Source organism: Pipistrellus hanaki (assembly GCF_964339955.1).
Source record: "Pipistrellus hanaki genome assembly, chromosome: 3".
Taxonomy (NCBI): Eukaryota; Metazoa; Chordata; class Mammalia; order Chiroptera; family Vespertilionidae; genus Pipistrellus; species Pipistrellus hanaki.
The window spans coordinates 123,952,913-123,968,230 of NC_140505.1; the positions used below are offsets into that span (position 1 = coordinate 123,952,913).

Below are 15,318 nucleotides of genomic sequence, written 5' to 3' on the forward strand. Positions count from 1 at the left end.
ATTATTATTTCCTCTTTTTTAAGTCATCATTGGCTACCAAATACTTGATTTAGTAAACCACAAAATTAAAAAAGGTATTCAAAACCATACTGCGTTCTCCATGCTTTACATCTTAAACATTTTAGAGTACCATAAGTAATCACAGTTGAAAGAGACTGTCAAAGTCAATTTGTCAAACTTCCTCAGTTCAGAGGTGAGAAAAAGAAAGTGCAAAGTGAAGTGCTGCTCCAAGATCACACAGCTGGTCGATGGCAGGGCTGGGGCTCTTGAAATCTAGTTGAGGAGATGAAAAAATACTTCCAAAGCTCAAGCAATGGTTGTGATTACTGAAAATGTGCATACAGAGTGCTTCGAGAACCCAGCAGAGCTTAACAGAAGTGTGGAAACAGTCCTATTTCCTCAGAAGGTGATGTTAAAATCTGATCTAGAATCAATGTCATTTTTGGTCAAAGTTATTTATCCAATTAGCTAAACAATTTTAAAATAAGAAAATAAAATTAGGAGAGTTTTAATCTTTGATGAAGGAAAAAAAAACATGAGAACTGAGGAAGGTCCGGACCAGAGTGGGAGGAGGGGTTTGGAGAGACAAACCTCAATGGAGCAGGGCTATGCATGGGGCAGGGACAGGGGCGCTGATGGAGGAGGAGGAGGGCTTCGGAGGCCAGGGACCAGCACAAAGGCTTTGAATGCTGGAGAAAGAGTGTGTGTGTGTGTGTGTGTGTGTGTGTGTGTGTGTGTGTGTGTGTTGTTAACCTTATTTATTAAACATTTGAGAGCTTAGAGCAAAACCAAAAAACAACAACTCAGAAGGCGGATGAAAGACATCACATCATTTTAAAGACAACTACACTCATTCTCAGAGAGCAAAATGACTTGTCAAAAGAAATAGCAGAACTGAGATTTGAACCTGCTCTTGTTGACTTCAAGTCCACTAAGCTTTCAATTGACATGTGCTGTAAGAAAGGGAGCAATTAATTATCGAACACAAACGTCATTTACTCCACGATTTTGCTATTACAGGCCATGGTAGATTGTAAGCACAGTGCCAATTCTCCATCCACCTTCGTTTATCCATGCTCATTGCAATGTGACTTTGCAGTTCTTCCTATGAGCTGGTAGAGTCCGTTGCCCCATCCGTTAAATCTGGCTGGCCTTGTGACCTGCTCTGGCTAATGGAATGAAGCAGAAATGATGACACAGCAATTTGAAGCCAGATGGTGAGAGACCTCATGCATTGCAGCTTTCTCTATTTTGGACTCCTGCCTCCGCCATGAGAAAAAAAAAAATCCGGGCTAGCAAGCTGGAACATGAGAGACCACTTGGTGTGGAGTTGATTCATGCCAGCAGAGACCTTTCTAAACAAGGCAGCTCCCAACCAATCTACCAGCTCACAAAAAACATGTGAACAAGCCCAGCCAATATCAGCCAAGCCTAGCCCAAGTCAGCAGACCTTCCCAGTGGTACCATAAACTAGTGAGTGATAATAAAATGTTTGACTTAATCCATTATATGTGGGGATCATTTGTCAGCAAGCAGTTGCTAACTGAGACAAATATAGTTCTCGCATCAGAACTATATTGAGAATCAGGCTAGCTCAACAACCCATAAAGATTTACCCAAACTTTACATAATACATTGGAAACATGTACCAACTACCCCCAGCTTTCTTATGTAGCCGGCAAAATGTGTATTGCTCCTGCTTCTTCTAAATATATCTTTATGTGAAGAACAAAAATATTTTTCTCAGCCACAACCAACCCCCTAAAATAAATGCTGAATACGACTTTTAAAATATTAATCCAAAGGAAATCAAATAATTGCAGTGCCAAGGAGCCATGTTTTTGTTCAACTTTGCCTCTTTTGAACAGGCCAGTGTGGAGGGCAGGCCAGTAGGGCAAACAGGCCAGGAGGGAGGGCAGGTGGGGGCAAGTAGGCAGGCAGGGGGGGGCAGTTGGTGGCAAGCAGGCCAACAAGCAGATTGGGTTGAAGCAATCAAGCAGGCAGGCAGGTGAGAAGTTAGGAGCTAACAGTCCCGATTGCTAGAGGGATATTCCAGATTGGAGAGGGTGCAGGTTGAGTTGAGGGACACCCTGCCCGCTCTGTGCATGAATTTTGTGCACTGGGCCACTAGTAAACTCATAAAAATTCTTTTAAAAAATTCATCTTAGGTCAGTGTATTAACTATTTTTGGTAAGTGTCAAAATAGTAATAATAATAATAATAAATAAAAGACAAGAAGATCACTTTTTTAGTCAAGAAGTAGAAATATTAGTAGGACAGTGAGAAGTAAGATCAAGTCAGAATTTGATGGCTGCAAAAGATGTCTCATTCCTCTTAATCCATAAGTCTCCTTTCCTTCCTGCACAGCCTTTAGAATATCAGTTCCAGACACCGACTCATCTTCAGACTTTGCTGAGTTTGGAGTTTGGAGGATCAAGTTTCACGAAAACCAGGAAAAGTCATTTATGAAGTATGTGAGAGTGGAAATTCCATATGGCTTCTGACTTGTAAAAGTATAATAATATTTTTTAAAAACTCTATCTTCTCTATCCAAACTTGTTCTCTTAAAGTATAACCTCGTCTGGTGGTTACTCTCTGAAAGGAAGTATTTTAAAAGGTCTCCTTTGGAAATAAAAAGTTATCCGAGTTCACGTTTGGTCTGTGTCAGCAAGTATTTCCACATGCTGCTCGCCAGCAGGCTGCTGGTGCCACACCATTTACTGAGGGCAGCCCGCCTCTCCTCAGACCTCGTGGGTGGAAAAGGGAGCGTGATTTGATCGCTATATTTTAGATCCAGTTAATATTGAAAACATTTAAGTAGCGCATAAGGAACTCAGTCCTCTTATGCCCGAGGCCAATGTTTCCACACTTAACTTAGGAGAAAGTATTGGTCTGGGGTTAGAAGAATGGGTTTTAGGTCCCAGTCCCAGCTCTTCTGTTTACTTGCTATGTGATCTCAGCTTTCTCCTCTGTAAATGGGAATACTGCTAATGTCACAGAGCAGTGTCTAGGAAAGTATGCCAGGTACATAATAAGTAGCTAATGTTTATTGAATTGAGCACTGCACTAAACTTGTGACATCTCATTTAAACCTCAGATGAGGAAATGAGGCTGAGAAGGTCCATGCTTGGGCTATAGCTTACAAACAACAGAGTGCGTATTTGTGCTTCTGTGTCTGATTTGAAACTTCCCGCATGCTCTTCCTCTCCCTGTCTGCCAACTTTTTACAGCTTAAAACAGGACTCTAGGGAATGGTCAAGACACAAGAGGGAAGGAATTGGTTTGCTGATTCCCCACATGGAAAAAGTCACTTGATAACTTACCTCTTGAGTACAAAAGATAAATAAACTTGTACTGTGTTTGAGAAATAAACTTTGTACTATATTTTAGGGTCTTGTTTGTTACAGCAGCTTGGTCTATCCCAACCAGTGAAGTTAGCAAATACAGAGTTAAAATGTGAATATGTTAGTTGAATGATGTCAAAGGCTAGTAGGATCAGTCTGCCAAGGCCTACAATCCCATATCCATGAGGAGACTATCCATGCGAGGCAGAGACAGCAAGTTAAGAACACGATCTCCCATTTCAGACAGAGGTCGCCAGCCCTCTCTCTGTGGCTGCCCAGCTGTGAGACAGCGGGTGAATCATTTGACCTCTCTCGGCATTGGTGAGCCCAGGTGTCAAGTGGAATCATAATAACCACCCAAGGTTTTGTCAGGATTAAGTGGTGTCATACAAAGAGCATTCAGCACAACTAAGAAACGCTCTGACAATCACTGAGTGATATTACAGCCAGTTGGGCGGGGAAGTTCCTGCCAGCGGGTCAGAGCACCCACGCGGGAGGGCAGCGCTGGGGACACGTTGCAATCCTTACTCCTCGGGCCATCCTCTGTGTCTCCAGCTTCTCTCCCTCATGCCCCTGGCCTTCAGGAGTAACACTAACATCAATTAGGTTACCGCTTTCTCTCACCTTCCATTCGATTTGATTTCCACTCCTTGCCATGCTTCCTTTTAACCTATGACACTTCATTGTTTTTTTTTAAAGGCATTCATCCATCATGTGCTGTGTGTGTTATTTGCTGATGTAATTCTAAGAGAGGAACATTATTTGCCTATTTCCAGGTTCACACACACACACACCTTACTGTCAGCCCCAAGTGCTGACCACAGATATTAAATTGTAGGCTCATGGTGCCCCCTATCTGTGGGCAGAGGAAAACAGGAGGAAGGGAGAGCATCTCCACAGGCCAGGCCATCTCCACGGGAGCAAAAAGAACTCTGATCCACCTACACTGACAAGGCGCGTCCATCCCTAAAGACAACCCCATTCGAATTTTTCTAAATCAGCTAACACAGTGGCACAGCTGTGTGGCCCTGTACCACCTGAGGAAGAATGGAAAGTGGCGATTATCCTGACAAGGTTAACGTCTTGGGCTCCCTCACAGGGGCATGTCCCATCTCACTGAGATGGGTGCTGCCATGGAGAGGACGTCCCTGGGTCCTGAAGACTTCCTTATTCCTAAAGTCCACCATTTGCTAGAATCTTGGGGCACAGCCTCTGCACAGTAGCCCAGGAGGGTTAAATCATTGCCTGGCCCCCTACAGACATGGCACTCATGCCATCCTCTTCAGTTGTTTGGTTGGGTGCCCTTTGCCACAGGTAAAATTCCTGGCTGTTTAATAATGTTTAAGTATTTCTATTTTGCTGTGCCTTAATAGTTCTTGAAATAAACTAAAGAGGCCAATAAACAAGAGTGCCGATTGTTCCAAAGGCAATCTTGCTCGTATTCTCCATTTTCAAGTACGTAGTAAAATTCCTCTGGTTTCTCCTAGGTCTAGTCATCATGGTCATAACCAGACTTCAACGTTCATGAAAATCTTCCACAACACATTAAATTGCACTCGAATGCACCATTTTTTACTTGACTAAACTGGCATGACTTGGTTATAGCAGTAGGATGGTTATAGTATTTCCTGGAATAACTTCAACATTTACTTTATTGCAAAATATTAAAAAACCACATTGTGTTCACAGTAATATTCAGCTAGCACTTAACTCCAGGATGCCTGGCACACCTATACTTTTTCCGCTTTTACTTCTATTCTCATGTTCTTCAATACCCAAGGTAGAATAAAACGTAGAAGTCATTGAAAGGATATATTTATTTGGAAAATGTTATTACTGTAATTTATTCTTTTTTTAAAAAAAAATGTATTTTATTGATTTTCCACAGAGAGGAAAAGAAAGGGATAGAGAGTTAGAAACATCAATGAGAGAGAAACATCGATCAGCTGCCTCTTGCACACCCCCTACTGGGGATATGCCTGCAACTAATGTACATGCCCTTGACCTGAATTGAACCTAGGACCTTTCAGTCTGCAGGCTGATGCTCTATCCACTGAGCCAAACCGGTTTCGGCTGTAATTTATTCTTTTCTGAACCACATGTTAATGTCTACCAGGGTTCATAGAAATTTAGACAGCTCTATCTATTTCTATCTTGGTTAGCAATTTCTCAATGCTATAGATCAGGGATCAGCAAACTGTAATCCCAGCAAATCAAGCCTGCAGCCTATTGTTGTAAATAAAGTTTTATTGGAACACCTCTATGCTCATTTGTTTATGTATTGTCCATGGCTGCTCTCACTCTACAGCCGCAGAACTGATTGCTTGCAAAACCCAAGATGTTTGCTATCTGGTCCTTTACAGAAAAAGTCCTGAGTCCTGCTGTAGATGACTTTCAGTGAGTCAGTTTGTACTTGTGAGGATGGGGACAGGATGAAAGAGATGATTTCCTCTTAATTAAATGGCAGTTTATATTTAGGACTTCCCTTTTGTCCTGGGTTAAATCATGTCCATCCAGGACCTGTGACTGTGACCTTTTTTAGAAACTAGTGGCTCAGTGCACAGATTTGTGTGCACATCGAAAGGAAATTAATTAGAAGAAATATTTTAATACCACTATTCACCCTTTCTCTATAATAGATATGTCAACCAGATTCACAATTGACAATGAAAGATCAAAACACATGCGTGCTATTGGTGCCAGTGAGAGCTTTATATGTATTGCACTTGCACAAATCAATGTTTATTTTTAAACTAGTGGCTCAGTGCATGGATTCATGCACATTGAAAGGAAATTAATTAGAAGAAATATTTTAATATTGCCATTTGCCCTTTTTCTATAATAGAAGTGCTATCAGGGATAAAAGAAAATTAGTAAAATGTATATGAAAATAATATATAAATTGATTAATAAATAAACAATAACATTATATAACAGCAACAAAAATTGGTGCCAGTGAAAGCTTTATATATATCATGCATGCACGAGTCAATGTTTATTTTTGTGTAGTGGCCAGTTGGTCAGATAGTCGGAAGGACATACGGTCAGTCACTTAACCTTATTTATTTGTAGATTGCCAGTACACATCATATGCACCAGCTGGTCGGTCACATGGTCGGATGGACGGTCAGTCACTTAGCCTTTTATATATTTAGAAATAAAGTCTTTGAAGATGTAATCAAGTTAAGATGAGGTCTTAATGAATTAGGATATGCCCTAAATTCTGTAAACATCAAGGGGCTACCTGGCAGGCCTGGAAGGCCTGGCAGGCTCAGTGACAGAAAGTAACCACACTGGATGGTCTAATCATTAATTCCTACCTGGGCAGGTCCTGGCGGTAGTAATGTCCCATGCCTATAGCTTCCTTAACACAGGTCAATTTTTACTTTAAGGGATCCCTGTTCATTGTTCTTATGCATCTAAAACAACACACATTTCAATGTCAGAGTAATTCTCTTCCCCAGACCTCAGAGGCACAATGGTCAGCACCAGAGCAGGAGACCACAAAACTCCTCAGTGCTATCTTGTTGCCCACATACCTTCGCTATGTGCTGTAAATGTTAACTACCCCGCACCCACCAATGGAAAAGAAGTATGCATCTCTCTTCATTTTACTTTTCATTCAATCCTAAAGATTTTCCCACTTTGCTTTCTTCCACCTCAATCTACCACCAATGGATTTCATGTGGCCTTCCTTTATGTCTTCCCTTTTGATTCCAAATGCATGAAAAGAACTGCAAAACTGCTGTGCTGGGAGCATTTTCTCAATCCTTTGAGATTTTGCTTCTGGGTCAGCCCTCATTTGGCTCAAATAAACTCTTATAAAATTTATCTATAAGCTTAAACTTTCTCTCATAAACAATCCAATGACTGGTGTCCTTGTAAGAAAAGGGAGATTTGGAGACACCAAGAAGACATAAAAGAAGGCCATGTGGCAACAGAGGCACAGGTTGGAGTGGCGCTACCACAGCCCGGGAAGCTAAGGGTTCCGCAGCCGCTGGAGGTGACGCAGAGGCCGGGAGAGGTTCTCCTAGGACTGCAAGAGGGCGTCTCGCTGCTGACATCTTGATTTCATGGTTTTGGCCTCTAGAGATGTGAGAGAATAGATGTCTGTGGTGTTAAACCACTTAGGAGGCAGTAACTTGTTACAGCAGGAAATGAATATACCCTCTAGTCAACTTTTAGCTGTGAAGTCCGTCCACGGGTTTTCTGTTTTACCATAAAAGGAAGACCAAGCAGGTATAATGCAATTGCAGATCAGTGATGTGTAGAACATTTTAAACACACACAAAGATGACAACGTATTTTTTCAACTCTGTGAGTTAGGATTGTGTGAGTAGAGATAAGAAAGTAAGTGGCAAAGAATTCTAAAAATAAAGGTGAGAGGGGAGATCAGATAGCTTGAGGAAGTATATGTAGATTTCCTATCAGAAGAGGGGGGGAAGGACATGCTTGAAAGCATTCTGATATCTTAGGAGTAAAAGTACACTATTAGGATTCTTCAATTTAGCCAAATTGCTAGTCATTGGATTACTGGCATGCCATCCAAATGTCACCCAGAAGCCTTCCAATGCCATTACCAAGTAAGATTGGCTCAAACCCCAACCCAAATAAACCAACCTGTGCAAACATAAAGCCCACCCCAAATTTCACTGTATGCCACAGGGACTATGTTCCCCAACTCGGTTTGATCTTGGGACTTTTACTTGCACATATTCTCTCTGTTAAAGACTTTTTTAAAATATATATATTTTATTGATTTTTTTTACAGAGAGGAAGAGAGAGGGATAGAGAGTTAGAAACATTGATGAGAGAGAATGATCCATCAGCCACCTCCTGCACACCCCCCACTGGGTACATGCCCACAACCCAGCTACATGCCCCTAACTGGAATAGAACCTGGGACCCTTCAGTCCACAGGCCGATGCTCTATCCACTAGCCAAACTGGTTTCGGCCTGTTAAAACACTTTTGATCCAGGTGAGAAATGTCATCATTCTCTCATTTCCATAAGACTCTATTCACAAAATATTAATAAGGTCAATAGGTTTTACTGACAATACAACACTGCAAGGAACTTTGAACAATAGGCGTTTTTGTTATTAAAAGGTCCTCTGGCCATTCCAGTATCATGAATTTTAATGCCCCAGAATTCTTAATTTCAACCATACTCCAACATGTCAGCTGAGCCATCTGTTCTCTAGAGCAGGGGAGAAAAGCTCTCATTATCTTACTCAGAATGGTTTAGTCTTTATTAATTGATAAGAGTGCCTTTGTCTGCAAGTAACAGAAATCAAACTAGAGTGACCCAAGCAAATACAGATTTATTTTATTTTCATATAACAAGATGCACAGAGGTAAGCAGTCTAGGGCTAATATAATTACTCAGTGGTTACATAAGTGTCCCAGATTTTGCCAGTCTTTCTGTTCTACTATTATTAAACATTATTATTTTTCTCATGTGTATGGCTCCATGGTTGCAAGATTCCTGCTGCACTTTCAAACATGAAGCTAATTTTTAAGTGATTTTATGGCTAAAATCACATGTGTTGACCATTGTGGTCAGGATATACCAGTATTTTAAATACCACAAGCCATATTACCGTGTTTCCCCGAAAATAAGACATCCTCCAAAAATAAGACCTACTTACAGGTTTCCTTCTGAGTGAAATATAAGGCATCCCCCAAAAAATAGCCCCCCCCCCCAGGCTAAACATGAGATTTGGTCCACTGATTCTGAAAAAAATGGAGTCACAAGAAATTCACCAGGAAATTCAGGAATTGGATTGTTATGATGATGTTCCAGAAGATGATATGATTGTCATTGAATAAATGAGTAAATTCTTGATACTGTAGGATTCACAGTTTGTCTGGTTTGTGTTGACAACTACTGTACTACCATACTGTACACAGGTAATAAATTTCCTTTATTTTCATTTAACCATAAATGTGTACCGAATTCTTCTTCATGGAAAAATAAGACATCTCTGAAAATAAGACCTAGCACATCTTTGGGAGCAAAAATTAATATAAGACACTGTCTTATTTTCGGGGAAACAGGGTATACACAACATTTTAGAAACTAAACCAGAATAAGATTTTTAATATATAATTGCCTAAGCATAGGTCAGCATACGGTCTAGTGCAGAGATAACAAAAAAATGTAAGATTTGTAATGAGCTGCTACATCATGAATGTTTCTGTGTTATGTACCAGAATCTGTAATAGACATTTTATATTCATTATTTAATTTTCATGACTCATCATTTTACAGATAGAAAATGTGAGGTTCAGTGATGCTAAATGATTTGTATAAGGTCAGGAATCCCACCCCTGGTGAGCCCAATCCCAACCCAGGAGCCTGGAGCCTTCCTCCTGCTGGCCGCCCAAGTAAATGGCACCCAAGCCCCGGACCCCGAGGACCCCCAGTGCATGTCTGTGCACTGTGGTCTTACCACACGCCAAAGAAAGGAACACACTGCATGCATGTCCTACTTTAAGACATTGTAGAGGCAGTGTGAGTGTTGTTACATTAGTCTTAAAACACATCTCCCACACTTATTTATGATAAGGTAGGTTGTAGATCTATTCTTAGACTACATTTTGGGGGCCCAGACATTACACCAGAATACTGTATAATGCTCCCTCCATTAATAAAGTCTCTAAAAAACAAGTAAGTTTAAGAAAAGTTGATAAATTATGCAAAAGAGCTAGCTGTGTTTGCAGCTCTTGGACACAGTGCCTCAAGGGTTCCAGCTCACTTTAAAGAACAAAAGTCAATAGAGCCAGACACAGTGCGTGGTCCGTATGTCATCTCCAGTCCTCTCTCTGCACCGTAGCCTGCTTCCCACCCTCCTGGATTTCCTTCCTTTGTTTTAGGTACAGTAAAATCTCCAGTTTCCTTCACCACTTCACCCTATCAAAACAAGGACGGATTTATTAAATGGGTATGCACATTAGTTAAACTAATGACACATTGCTGAAACATATTCAAACTAAACATGACCTCATCCAGACATTTGCATTTTGTTTTTCACATCAAACTGTAGAGTGAAAGGTTGCTCCTAGGAAAGGAAACTGGCATGTGCAAGTGTGTAAGGAAATATGGGGAGAGAATGAGCAGAGGGACCCTTGAAATAGAGTAGCTCTCTTGTTAAAGCTGAAGGCAAACCTAAGTAAGTACTTTCGAGGAGATCTGGGGGTGAGAAGGAAAGGAATTGGCAATTACCTCTCTCCTCCTGCTCATGATTCCTAACCAAAAGCTAAGAGTACGGGAATAATGATCGTTATCCTCCTGGAATACTCTGTCCCTTCATCTGCAACATCCTCTGAGATCTGAGACTCCTCTCACTCTGTTCTGGCCTAAGTCTGCCTCTGTAACGTGAAACAAATAAGAGCTGCTATTTCTGTCCATTCATTATGTGCTAGGACTGTGCCCAGGCCTTGTTTCACAGGCCTAATCTCCCCACTTCTTTCATGAGAGAGAATTCAGTATTTCCCCAAGGGTTTCTGCGGACAGATTATATCAAAATTACTTTCAGTGCTTATTTACAATGCAGGTTCCTGAGCCTGGCCAGTTTTATTGAACCACAACCTTCTGGGGATCTTATGCACACTAAATTTGGAGAACGGCTGGGTGCATTTATTAGCCCCGTTTTACAGCTCAGAGATATAGAGAGAAATTAAATTACCCTATCCTCAGTCACCTGGCTATTAAGCGGTAGGGGTTTGGCTCTGCACTTAAACTCTAAGCAATCCTGCAGCTAACCTTGTATAATTGAAAATTTTGAATGTAATGGCAGCTGTTCTCTTCAGACAACAATCCCACCTTGTCTAGGATCAAATTACCTGGTATAAAGTGCAGGAGTCTATGAGCACTACTATCAATCTGTCTGGGTTCAAATCTTGGGCTCATTTTTTTCAGCTATGTGATACTTAACGTACACTTGCTGTACTTAATTCATTTAGCTATAAAATGGGGTAATAGTACTAACTTCTAAGGATTGTTGTAAGGTTTAAATGAATCGCTACATAAAAAATGCTTAGAGCAATGCCTGATGTATTGAAAGTACTCAGTGGATAAGGTCTGAGCATTTCCTGCATAAGCTTAACTATAGCCTTAACTTAATTAAACCCTGGCCAGATAGCACCTGAAGTCAAAGCATAGTTTTTAAGTTTGGTTGTTTTGTTTTGTTTTGTTGTTGTTCACTTGACACATTCTATTTATATTTAATCTTTTAATTCTACAGCACTGATCTGGCTGATTACTGGAAGTTGTTGTTTACATTAATTGTACCCTTGGTTTCTAAGGGGATTATTTGATATTTATTAGTTTGGAAAAGCAGGCATTCAATGTTATTTCAGATCATGGTATACATTAAAATTGATAGATACTTGTCACTTTTCAGAAATACTTAATGAAAAAATAATTAATGTTCCCTAAAAACTTGACCTTTTGCTTGCATGTGCTAGAAATTTTAGAAAAGCTTGAAATCATAAAAATACACAAGATAGCCACTTATCATTTCCTACAAGTTCTTTCAAAGCATATCCAAAAAGGAAAACATTAACTATTCTGACAGAACATTTGAATGGTGGATACTCTTCTTGATATATTAACTTTAATTATTCTTCTACCTGACACTTAGGCTGAATAAGTTAATATAAATAAGATTAGAGAGACAACTAAACCAGTTTGCTAAAGTTTGTGCACAAGAAAATTCTCTTTATGCTAGAGTACATTAATATTTTTATCCAGAAGCACTTGAAATTAACAAAAAAGGATTTTGAAGTTAAATTTTAACTAAAAATTACCTTAGCTAGTTTCTAAAGCCACCTGATTTTTCCACATTTTTACGAGTTTGTCATGGGTATGACAAGGCCAAATTCTACCTCAGAATCTAGTAATTCCTGCTACTTTTACAACTTGTCCACAATTATTTAGAGTAAAATGCTTTCAAGATTATACTAACTTAAGCAATAGTTAGTAGACTTTCCAATCTTGTGACCAAATATCCTTTTCTATTGTTTAATAACCAACTCTTTTTGTAAAATTTTGCTGTGACCAATTTAAAATATACTGAGGAAGTTAGGCAACCTTTCAAGTTGCTTGAGTCTAACTCAATGAATAAACATCATCTTACTGAAGAGCCATAGTCTTCCTGTTGCCACAAGCTTAACCATAACTCAAGTGCAATGGTCACTAACTCTGCGGCAATGAAGAGTTGACGGAGGAGAGGTCCCACCGTGGAGAGGTGCCTCCGAGGCCATGCCCTGCACTTCCTTGCCGATCTCCATTACTCTGTAAGTGCTCACCTTACACCACTCCACCATCCACGAAGGTCACACAAATAATCCTATCTAATAAAAGAGTGATATGCAAATTAACCATCACTCTGCTACACCCACAGGCCATGCCCATGAACCAATCAGGAGAAAATATGCAAATAAACCCAACCAAGATGGCTACCAGCCACGGAGAGCAGGAAGGAGGCTTGGGTTTCTCCGGCAATGGAGGAAGCCAAGCTTTCTGCCTGCCCTTGCCAGCCTAGGCCTCCACTCAAGGCTACAAAGTTTCAATAATAGATCCAAACATAAATGGCAGCAGCCATGGAGCTAGAAAGAGCTGATGTTCCATTTAGGCTAGGGTTGCCCCCAGCAATGGAGGAAGCCAAGCTTTCCACACACCCTGGCTGGCCCAGGCCTCTGCTTAAGGCTTCAAAGTTTCAATTATAGAAGATACATAAATTCCAATAGAAATGGCTGCTGCCATGGAGCAAGCAGAAAGTTTGGCTCTGCTCCAGACTACAAAGTTTCAATTATAGAAGGTAAATAAACCCCAGATACCAGGGCCTTCTGCTTGGGTAGTGAGAAGGGCATGGCTGGCCTGAAAACCACCAGAGGCCCCTCCCTCAGGCCATCCCACACCCCAAGGGAATCCCCACCCTGATCCAGGATACCCTTCAGGGCAAATCAGCCAGCCCCCACCCATGCACCAGGCCTCTATCCTATCTAATAAAAGAGTAATATGCAGATTGACTATCACTCCAACACACAAGATGGCTGCCCCTATGTGGTCAAAGATCCTGCCCCCCCATGTGGACACAAGATAGCCACCACAAGATGGCCAGCAGGGGAGGGCAGTTGGGAGGGACCAGGCCTGCAAGGGAGGGCAGTTAGGAGCAAACAGGCTGGCAGGGGAGCAGTTAGGCATAAATCAGGCTGGCAGGGGAGTGGTTAGGGGGTGATCAGGCTGGCAGGCTGAAGCAGTTAGGGGCAATCAGGAAGGCAGGTAGGCAGGCAGTTGGGAGCCAGTAGTCCTGGATTGTGAGAGGGATGTCTGACTGTCCATTTAGGCCCCATCCTACTGAGGCCTAAATTACTGGGATGGGGCCTAAATGGCCAGTCAGACATCCCCTCGAGGGGTCCCAGATTAGAGAGAGTGCAGGTTGGGCTGAAGGATACCCCCACCCCCCAGTGCATGAATTTTGTGCACCAGGCCTCCAATTGTTTTATATGAAGCAAGATAATCCAAATCCTAAAAATTCTGCTTTGTTCTTCCTATGGTCACAGTTGTTGACTCTCTAACATCCATTTACCTCCTATGACCGGCATCAGCTAGTCAGATAACCTACCTCTTCGTATAACTTATCCAGCTGATGAGAAGTGAGTAAATATTTGCAGGGAGGATTTCTGGTAGAGATTTATCCACACCTTAAAAAGATAAGTGAATGAGAAGATTTCTCTTCTTCCTGTTGTCAAGCGTGAAAGCCTAAAGATGAAGTAAACAGAATTGGACAAAATCCAAAGATCGCAGAGAGGCAGAGGAAGAGCCAAGGTATGATATAATGCTCTGGGAGCTCTTTCTGCTTCTGGGCTTTCATTACATGAGAAAATGCCACTTACCATTGTTTTACCCAATTTGAAGAGTTTATCATTAATTGAAGGTAAAATCATCCTAATTACAAGTTCCTTAGTCCTATGAATAGCTCCAGTTTTGCCTGACTAATCCTCATTCTCTCTGTGCTGGGGCAGAAAAACCTAGAATGTAACAACCAATCTTATTTAAATCAGGACTGCCCGAAAGAAATGCTCTATTAGTCATTCATGATCTGAATTGTGGTGTATGAGATCAGTTTAAATATGGTACATATAAAAAAAGTCATGAGACATCTGTAATAAATAAGGCAGTGGCCAACTATTACTCATTAGTAGCTTTTTTGAGATAAGCTATCAAGTCTTCCCTTTCTGCACTCTTCTCGATGGCAGTGAAGATCATTTTTGTTACAGAGATGTACCTGGGATTCTCCAAATACTCCATCTGTGTAGCCTCGTCCCAGGTGATCCTTTGTTCTTGTTGGCATCGTGTGAGAAAATCCAGGGGCCTGTCCTGTCTTTTGCCCAAAGAATCATGCAGATTTGGCCCAGCCTTGTGCCAAATCCACAGTATGGCACTGGGCACACTTCTGAATAAGAATCTTCTTGCCCTTCTCAATATCACCCATTTTTAAATCCATCATTAGTCGCACACCACACAGAGATTCCCCACTTGCAAGCTGAACATCCTGCTCTCTAAGTAAAGACTGCAGCTATTTTATTTTATTTTAAATATGTTTTTGTTGATTTCAGAGGGAGAGGGAAAGAGAGATAGAAACATCAATGATGAAAGAGAATCATGGATTGGTTGCCTCCTGCACAACCCCTACTGGGGATGGAGCCCATAACCCAGGCATGTGCCCTGACCAGGAATCAACCCTGGGACCCTTCAGTCCGTAGGTCAATGCTCAATCCACTGAGCCAAACCAGTTAGGGCTAAACATACTCTTGCCATATGACCCTGCAACTGTGCTCCTTGAATTGCCCAAAAGAGTTGCAATCTATGTTCACACAAAAACTTGCACATGGAAGTTTACAACAGCATTATTCATAATTGCCAAAGCTTGGGGAGCAACCAAGATGCATTTTAGTAGATGAAT

The 15,318-nt window shown here is 41.2% G+C and overlaps 1 pseudogene across 1 annotated transcript; it reads right to left on the minus strand.

The window, feature by feature from the left end:
• Positions 1-14,417: 14,417 nt before the first annotated feature.
• On the minus strand, positions 14,418-14,847 carry LOC311619016 (cytochrome c-like; annotated as a pseudogene). The gene has a single exon. The product of its transcript is annotated as a cytochrome c-like (transcript).
• Positions 14,848-15,318: the final 471 nt, after the last annotated feature.